The sequence below is a fragment of the Aethalodelphis obliquidens genome, unplaced genomic scaffold (genome assembly GCF_003676395.1).
Source record: "Aethalodelphis obliquidens isolate GAN/ISIS:26980383/991018 unplaced genomic scaffold, ASM367639v1 scaffold18, whole genome shotgun sequence".
In the NCBI taxonomy this organism is placed as follows: Eukaryota; Metazoa; Chordata; class Mammalia; order Artiodactyla; family Delphinidae; genus Aethalodelphis; species Aethalodelphis obliquidens.
In genome coordinates this window covers 1,634,250-1,643,792 of record NW_020837962.1, presented here as the reverse complement: position 1 = coordinate 1,643,792, position 9,543 = coordinate 1,634,250, and the positions used below count along the sequence as shown (strand labels likewise).

Below are 9,543 nucleotides of genomic sequence, written 5' to 3'. Positions count from 1 at the left end.
TCCATGACCAAGTGGAGAAAGCATGTAGGGCAGCCACTTGAAACAGAGATGCTGCTGCTTATAAGCTTCTGTGTTCTCCTCTTCCTCCTGGGCCCTGAGCTAGGCACCACATTTCACAGACCCCTTGGGTCCCTGTTGGGCCTCATGACTGATTCTCACCAATGTGGGACACTTCCCAGCTGATACAGTTAAAAGCTGGTCTGCTTTCCCACCACCTCCTTCACCATCCTCCAGCTCAATGTAGAAAGAATGAATCCCTCGAAGATGTCAGAGCCATGAAGTGGAAGACATCTGTTTCCCTAAATAATGTGTGGACACCCCCACCCCCCACTTCTTGGACTGTGATATTGTAATAAGGAAGAAACTGTATTCTATTACAAGTTAATCACTAAAGGGATGTTGTCTACAAGCTTAAATTATACATAATGGCCCATCTCTGGGAACTCTGCATCTCAGGTAACAAGCATTAAGCTAAAATACCTTTGTTTAGCTCACATGAAACATCCTGACCAGGCCCACCTGTGAATGACTACGGGAAGGAAGAAATTAACATATCCCCCCCAGAGGCTGACTGGAACCAGGAAATGTTTGACTTTACTCCCTCCCCTTTTACTATAAAAGAAGCCTGAACCCTAACTCAGGCAAGATGGTTCTTTGGGACATAAGTCCGCCATCTTCTTGCACTGCCGGCTTTCCAAATGAAGTCGCTATTTCTTGCCCCGACGATTCGTCTTTTGATTTACTGGCCTGTCAGTGAGCAGTACGAGGTTAGACTTGGTAACAATATGAGCAAGAAATGAACTTGTATTGTGGTAAGCCACTGAAACCTTGGGGATGTTTGTTATAGCAGCTAGCCTTCACTGACTAATATATCCTGTTATCCACTGTTCTGCTCCAACCAACTGTTGCTCTGCAGGAAGACAGGCCCATGGCTGCCAAGTCTTTTTTTTTTTTTTTGATGGGTGGGATTGTGTTTCTGTCTAACTGGTTGTTTAGCCTGAGGCTTCCAACACTGGAGTTTGTAGGCTGTTGGGTAGAGCTGGGTCTTGGTGCTGAAATGAGGACTTCCGGGAGACCTCACTCTGATGAATATTCCTTGGGGTCTGAGGTTCTCTGTTAGTCCAGTGGTTCGGACTCAGAGCCCCCACCAAAGGAGCTTTGGCCTGACCCCCAGCGGCTCGCTTGGGGGTTCCTCCCATCTCCTTGGGCGTCGATGTCCCCCACCAGCATCCGGCAGGCACCCTAGTTGTGAGGAGATGTGAACTCCGCATCTTCCTGTGCCACCATCTTGACTCCACCACCTGCCAAATCTTTTGATCACCTGATTTTCTTAAAAGACACCAGAAATCTGGATTATTTAAATATGAAATTTCCTGATTTAAAAACGTTGGCCACCAAGTCAAATTTATTTTTATTATTTTAAAGCCTCTGTAGGCCAAATGAAACACATCTGTGGGCCCTGCTCAGCCTGTGGATTGCCAGTTGCAACCTCTCATAAAAAAAATCTCCAAATCCAACAGCATTTATTTTAAAGTTGGTATTGGTCTGAGAGGTGGTGATGGGTCCACAGTCATGTGGGTTCCAGAGAATTCTATGCTGATGGAGATGTTGATCAACTCTTTCATTTCCACCTGGGCTGGATGTGGAGCATGCTACTAGTTTCATGACACAATTTGGCCACCCTGTTGAAATTCCAAGAAGCCAACTCTCAGCTGAGTTGGCCCACCCATCCAGACCCTGGTGCTTCTTCCACTTTGGTTTCCCTGGGCTGAGGGGTGAGGATGAAACTGATGCTAGGGACACCAACCACATCTTAAAGGAGAAGCCCTCACACTTGTAAATCTATTCCTACATCCCAGGCATGGCCGGTTCAAGACCCCCATTGAACAGCTAATGATAATCCCTACAATTTATTGAGCACTTGCTATGTGCCAGACCCGGACAAGCACTTCATGCAAATCATGAAATTTAATGCTTTTAACATCCCCATTATTGTCAATGAGGAAACAAATTCAGGAGGATACAGTTAAAAGCTGGTCTGCTTTCCCACCACCTCCTTCACCATCCTCCAGCTCAATGTAGAAAGAATGAATCCCTCGAAGATTCCGGGGTCATGACCCCCTTAGCAGGTGAGGACCTTGTTCCCAGCCCACCAGGAACCACAGACCCCTTGGTCTCACCAATGGCAGTCTGTCTTTCTGTCTACTCAGGGCCTGGAGTTCTTCGCCTCCTGGCCTCCTGGGAAATGACGTCCCAGGCTCACGACCTCTCTTCCAGTACTTTCCCTTCCTTCTTATTCATGTTCTAAAAAATCTTTAATTTGCCCAACCATGTGCCAGACAAGGCAGGGTAGCAAGGCTACAGGTCCTGAGCAAGTAGGTTGCCCCCGTGTTTTTCCGTTTCGTAAAGAAACACAAGGCTCCAGGCCCACAGGGACTTGTGGCTCTGGGTGGCCTTAAGAAAACCCAGGCAGGCCAGGAGCTGTCTCCACCTGACATCACAGAGCCCGAGGGGCAGGGCCATGGAAACTGCTTTCCCTTTCATCCTCTTTGCTCCCAGTTCCTGTTGTTCCCTACGGGGCACAGGTACCACTGTGGCAGGTGGGCAGGGCCAGATGCAAGGCCCTGGAGTTGCTCCTGCCACTCAGCATGCTGCTGAGGGTCCGAGGCCAGGGTAGGATGAGGGTGGGGCAACCTCTGGCTTTCAGGGAGATTTGGACCTAACTTGTAAGGACCACTGGGCCTAAGTCCTGGTGTTCAGGAAGATTTTTTAGGCTAGATTCTTAACGTTATCTCCACAAGATATCACAAGGGTGGTCACAGCCACCTCCTGATGGGGTTGAGGGAGGAACGCAACCATGACGCCACTTCAGACTCATGTCCCACGAACCTCGGTGGATGCACATCAGAAATTATTTTCCATAAATCCTGATTCTGTCCCATGTCTAGCATAACTACATTGCTATGATTGCATTCCTGTTTGTGTGTACCTGTTTTTTAAGTCCACATCTGTTTGATGCAAATGTTTAAAACCTATTGTACAATAATTTTTATATGCTTGCTTTGGAAGTTTTTCATTTTTGATATTCTAGGAGTCTTGGGAGATGGCAGTGACTGGGCATTTCTCCCTCCTGTACACCCTGAGGAAAACCTACAGAGAGGCAGGGTGAAGCCTGCTCGCGCTCTCTCTCTCTCTCTCTCTCTCTCTCTCTCTCTCTCTGGGCCTGGGAGCCAGGAGTCCAGGCCTTTCTGGAAGGCTCCCTCTTCCTGGTGTGGCCTCCCTGCACTTCTGGCCTAGGCCTTGGCATCCTCCCTGGGCCAGAAACCTGGGTGCGGGTGGGGCTGCTTCCTGGGAGAAGGCCAGAGTGGGCCTCTGGGGCTTCCGGCCGAGGAGCGGGTTGTTTTCCGGAGTCTGGCAGCGCTTCCGGTACTTAACTGGATTTCAGGCCCGCCACTAGCTTGAGTCATGGGAAGCTGAGCCAGAACGGGCAAGGGCAGGCCTCAAAGGGATCGGGGCATCTTTTAAAGTGCAAGGTAAAGGCAGGGGCCTCGCTGCCTTTGGTGGGACCTTGCCCATGGGCCCGCCTTCTGCATCCAGCTCTTAGGGTCTGAACTGGGGGTGATAAGGTGAGCTTCCAGAATCCTGGGGCTCAGCACACAGATGTGGGCGGGGGCGTCCTACAGGACCTTGAACCAGGCTACTGTGGCTCCAGGGAGCTACTTCAGCTCCCCAGAAGGGCCGGCTTTGCACGTGCTACACCTGAGGCCTGGACTCCACCCCTCTGGCTGGCCCAGTTTTTTTCCTCTTTCCAGTCTCAGCGCAGACATCCCCTCCTCCAGGTAGTAACACAGAGCACAACCAACCATCTGGTTAATGTACTCAGAGGCCCTTCTCGATCAAATGTTAAGATTCTAAGAGAAATCCAGTTCTCAATTTTGAACTACATATGAATTTGGCAAACTGGTTTCCTCCCACAAAAATGAGAGCAAAAAGAGAAGAAATCTGAAATGTAACTCTGAAGCTGCAGGAAGATCAGAGCAAAGAGAAAAAGAAGCATAGGGACACTTACTCAACAGAAACATCTTTAGACGAAGGTACAGAACAATATGTCAGCAGGATCTCAGAGTGACCATTTCTGATGTCTGTCAGGATTGCATTCAGAAACTGAGGGATTTTCTACTTTGGGTATAGACGGTAAAGAACTGAAACGCCCCCCTATTTAGACTGATTTGGAAATGTTAGTGTTTGTATAAAAGTCATATCAATTGGGCTTCCCTGGTGGCGCAGTGGTTGAGCGTCCGCCTGCCGATGCAGGGGACACGGTTCGTGCCCCGGTCCGGGAAGATCCCACATGCCGTGGAGCGACTGGGCCCATGAGCCATGGCCACTGAGCCTGCGAGTCCGGAGCCTGTGCTCTGCAACGGGAGGGGCCACAACAGTGAGAGGCCCCGTACCGCAAAAAAAAAAAAAAAAAAGTCATATCAATTAAAGCAACCGTACTCCAATAAAAATTTTAAAAATAAATAAGTCATATCATTAATTTCCAATGGAGTATGTATTAAGTAAATGTCTAAATATGTTAATGAGGCCAATTTTTCCAGCAATATTATTTTCCACTTCTTAGGAAGCTTTTGTTATGCATGTTCTGTCAATATACTTAAAACTGCAGCTTCTAAACACAAAATAAAAAGAAAATATTTACAAGACAAACAAATTTTTTGATTGCCAAATTCTCCTACATGGACTTTGTCTCATTTAATCCCCCTACAAGTCCTATAAGGCGGGTATTATAACTCCTGTTTTACAGATGAGGAAACTGAGGCCCAGAGAGGCTAAACCAGGCCCAGGGACTTGCATCCAGTCCTGGCAGGGGGCAAGAAGTGGGAGGGGACTCAAAGCCTCTCTCTGGCTCTACCCCACAAGAGGGGACTGACCCAGAGGACAACGCAGACTTGACGGAGGCAGCCCTGAGTGGGACAGTAGGGAGGCCCAGGAGGGACGTGCCGGCCCAGCCTCAGTCTCTCATGGTGCCCTGACCCCAGGCAGCTGGGCTCCAGCACTCATGCCCTGGACCACGAGGGCAGCATGGTAATCCCCTGCTGACGTGGGTCTCTCCCTGAGAGGATGAGTTCCAGAGGGCAGCGCCTGTCCTGTTTGCCGCTGTGGCCCCAGCATCAGCAGAGGGCAAGCAAGCATTGGTTCAATGAACAGCCGACCTCTACGCCTCAGTCTTCCTGTCTGGCTGCCGTGAGGTAATGCGGTGAGGTCGGTAAGACAGTATATTCCATGTGCTTGGCACACAGTAGGTCCTCAGGAGGAAATGGGGATTGATGATTATCAGTGATCAGTCCTCTGCCTCAAGAGGGGTCTGACCTAGCCCCCCTTTTTCTCACTGCCCCTCCAAGCTGCTATTGGAGAAACCATCCCCTGGGGGTCCCCCAGCCCAGAGTGAGCCCAGAGGGCCCCACCGCAGACTTCCTTGCCTCCCCGTGAGCACAGCCCTCCAGACTTCTGGAATTGGGATCCAACGAGAGAGAAGGGACATGAGCCACAAGGCCAGTGGGTCAAAGTCCAGGGCAGTGGCTGCAAGCCAGGAACACCCCCCCCCCCACCGCCGCCCCCGAGGGAGGTGGGGGCAGGGTAGGACTGCAGCTGAGGCAGGAGGAGAGGAGGGGGCTGTGTGGCTCACTTCCTCTGACTGGGGCCCCCGGGACCCCCCCTGATGGCATGAGGAGCGCCCACTGGGTTGGGTGATGTGTTTTCTGAGTGTGACACCCGTCGGCCAACAGAGGACAGCAAATACATTTTTTATGATCCTGGGAGGCTCATTCCAGTCACGTTTACTTGAAAAGAGGCTGGGCAGTCGAAGGGGACAAGTCATGTCTCAGTTATGTGGATCCTCTTTGGGCAAGAGGGGACACTTGTGGGATGATGTGGGGTTCTGGGAAAGGGATGCGGGGTTGGGGGGCAGATTTCAGGAAGGGGGCGGGCTGTAGGGGGTTCTCCCTTACTGTTGGAACCTCATGTACTTTATGGAGGGGGAGGAGCTTATGGGAGGAACGGGTGTCAGCACAAGAGGCCAGATCTTTGCCAGGTGGAGAGGGTACCCTCATGCCCCAGCCCCCAATTTCCAGCCTATCTCCCAGAGCCTGGGACCATGAAAGCAGCAACAGAGGGACTTTGGAATGGGGAAGGGGAAGCACAACTTTATGTTTTGGCCTTAAGGTGGGTTGGTATTTTGGGGAGTTCTTGGGAACAGAGCATGTCCATCCAATTTCAGACCCGGGGCTTCTGAGGGACTCCAGTCATCCCAGAGGAGGTTAGGGGCCGCCAAGGGGTGAGCGGCCAGGTGTGGAAGCCAGACTTGGTGCAGCTCCAACTTCTACTGTTTGTTCATAGCGGGTAGAGAGGAGTGAGAAAAATCGGAGGAAGGGCTAAAAGCGCCGGCTGGCACTGTCACTGAGTGTTCCGAAAGTGGGGGGGGCGGATCTGGGGGCGAGTCGGAATCTTAAGTAGATGCGTCCCCATTCAGACACCCCCGGCTGAGGGATCCCTGGAGCGCATGTGGAGGAATCCTGTCCGCCCCCCAGGAGGGAGGCCCAGCCTAGGCTCCCTCATCCGGGCCACCGGGGTATTGGAAGTGGGGAATCTCCCCTCTTCCCCGTCCCCGCCCCACCCCCCCGAGTTTGGAGAACCCCAGGCTCTGCCCCCATAGGTCGAGGCTGACGTCGCCGCCGCATTTCTAGGAATGCCCCTATCCGCTGACTATATTTGGCGAGGGTTTCTAGGAAGCCCCCCCGCCCCCGCCCCGCCCGGCCCCGCCCGGCCCCGCCGCAGCCCCCGCCCCGGGCAGGCGGTCGCGCTTGTCTTCCAGGCTCTCACCCTCTCTCCCCGGCCGGGGAGGAGCCGCCCCGCCGCTTGGGCCGCCGCTGCCGCCTCCCCAGCGCGGCCAACCCCGGGCCGGCCCAGCCCCCGCCCCGGGCCGGCCATAGGGCGTGGGGGGGTGGGGAGCGGGGGAGGGTGGGGGCCGGGCCGGTGGGGGGGGGGGGCGGGGGCGCGGCTTTGTGGCGGCAGCGGACCTTGGAGGCCGGGTGCAGCCCCGTCGGCTCCGCGCTCTCGGCAGAAAAGGCTTTTATACGCCCCCTGCCCATCACTTGGATCTGATCTGAGTAAGGGGGGGATTTTTTTCTGGAAGTACCCCCCCACCCACGGTGAAGGATTTGAGGCTGGACTCCAATCGAGGAGGAGGCTGGGCGCCCCCCACCCCGCGCACGCCTCCCGAGAGCCCTGGAAGGCGCAGCCCCGGGGGGCCCCCTGCACCCCCAGAGGAGGCAGCGGCGGTGAGTCTCCCCCTTTTTCCTGCAAGGCACCCCTCCCCCGGGCCAGGGGGCCGCGGCAGGTGGGTGCCCAGGCCCCCGGGACAGAAGGGGGTGCGGGGTGGCTGCCTGGGGGGTGGGTGGCGACACGAGCCGGGAGGGAGGTGGCGGCGGGGGGGAAACGCGCGGCTCTCCCGGGACCCGGCGCTAGACGCTTGCCTGGGAGGGAAGCCGCCGCCGCTGCCGACCCCGAGGCAGCGGGATTGGGCTCCCTCCCCCCCTCCCCCCTCCCTGGCTCCCGAGAGGGGCGTGTTAGGCGTGGAGGTGGGATGGGGGCGAGGCAGCCCCCCACCTCCCTAATGCCGGGGCTTGGAAATTAACGAGGCGGGTTGAAAGCCTACCACCCCGCCCCCACCCCGGAAAGCCGGTTCGGGAAACTGACTCGCTGCGTGACCCCGATATCAGTGCCGCGCGGAGAGCAGGCCGCCCTGCTAGCGCGTCCGCGCCCGCCGCACCTCGTCGTCACTCCACGTGCGCCTGGGCCGCGCTGGCACGGGCAGGGGGGCCAGCGCCAGCCTCCGGGGGCTGGGCCCTGGGGACGTCCGGAAAAGCCGGGAGCACAGTCCCCAGAGAGTTACCACCTCCCCGAAGTAAAGTTGGCTGCCCCCTCCCTCCGAGGAGTAGGCGGCCATAGCACGTTGGCTGTAGCTTTCGCTGGACAGGAGTTAATAAAAATTAAAAAAAAATCTAGGTTCCGGGGTGCGGATCGGGGTGTCAGGGCCCGAGACCACACCAAGTTGCTCTGGCAAAAGTTAGGAGAAAAAAAGGAAAAGGCATTTTTGATTTGGGGCTGGGGGTGTGTGGCGTTTCTGGTTTCTCCTGCTTCCAAGCCCCACCGTGGGGAGCGTTGGAATGTGCCGCTCAGATCCTCTGAGGACACATCCATATTTATAATTTATTTTTAGGAGAAGTTGTGAAAAAGGGAGGGGGTTTAAAATGGGGAGAAAAGGTGTGTGTATCGGGGTGGCCTTTCCAGAACCCAGAGGCTAATTGAGCTATTAAGATGGAAATCACTTCCTCCAGTCTGGGCAAGCTGCAAATTTGACTTTAATAAGACAATTAAGGGCACAAATAACTAAACTTTAGCTGGATTTGGGAAGGGGTGGGGGTGGGGCACTGCAGGAGGCCCCTCAGGCACTCCTTTTGCGCTCCCCTAAGGGCCATTTTGGACGCTCAGCGTCTTCCCTGCAGCGTCTTCCCTGCCCCAGCTATGGGTCTGGGGGCAAGGGAGGGAAAAGATACCCCCATGGGGCAGGCAAATACGCCCTCCGTCCCCACCATGCAACTCTGGCTTTTGGATGAGATGAACTGTCATCCCATCGTTTCTGCAGGAAAACCCAGTAATGATTCCTTTAATTATCCAGGATTCTCCAAAATCCTGCCTCAAAGGCAGCCTGCCCCAGTGCTGTGAGCTGAGAAGGGGGACACCCTTCTGGAGGAAGGAGGTTTTGGAGGCTGTGGTCCCAGAATCGGGGTTTTGAGGGCGAGATGAGTTTATGTTTTATCCAACTGGCCCACAAAGTCCCGCTTTTGGGGTCATTATAAACGGCGAGGGATTCAGGCCCCAGCAGTCCCTGGAGGAAGGGGGCAGAGAGCTAGCTGCACTCCGAAGGTCGGTCAGAGGAAAGCAGGGAGGTTTGCTTCTTTTGGTAAAACTGAAAAGCCGTCTGGGGGATATTCTTATATATGTGTGTGTATGTGTTCTTAGTCTGTTGAACCTGCTGTTTTCAAGGGCCTTTCTTTGGGAGGCCAAGAAGGTATGAGAAGGCAAAAGTACTTCCCCCCACCCCGCCCCCCAGTGGTTTAATGAGATGTTTTAAACAGGATTTTAAGGGAATGAGTGACACATGGGTTGTGTCAAACCATTTGACACCCTCAAAAATCAAACATCACTGACATCGTGAATTGCAGTTACATTAGATTTGCTTGCTTGCTCCCACGTGGAATTGCAGTATTTCTCTGCAATTCTTTGCTACGCTGATCTTAGTCATTTTATAAGAAACGCTGGATAATCTGTTGTCAGGGAATTCTCTAAGGCAAGGGTGGCGGAGGTACAAATGCCCTTCCCATTAACCTTATTAAGTTCAGTTAATTTACACACACACACACACACACACACACACACACACACACACACACACACACACACACACACACACACACACAC

General features: G+C 54.1%; 1 long non-coding RNA gene across 1 annotated transcript in view; it reads left to right on the top strand.

Annotated features, from left to right (window-relative positions):
• Window positions 1-7,073: 7,073 nt before the first annotated feature.
• LOC113626181 (uncharacterized) overlaps window positions 7,074-9,543 on the top strand; it is an 8,457-nt gene continuing 5,987 nt past the window's right edge. Inside the window, exon 1 of the long non-coding RNA XR_003435076.1 lies at window positions 7,074-7,340. This is a non-coding gene — a long non-coding RNA (uncharacterized LOC113626181). The remainder of the gene's footprint in view (window positions 7,341-9,543) is intronic.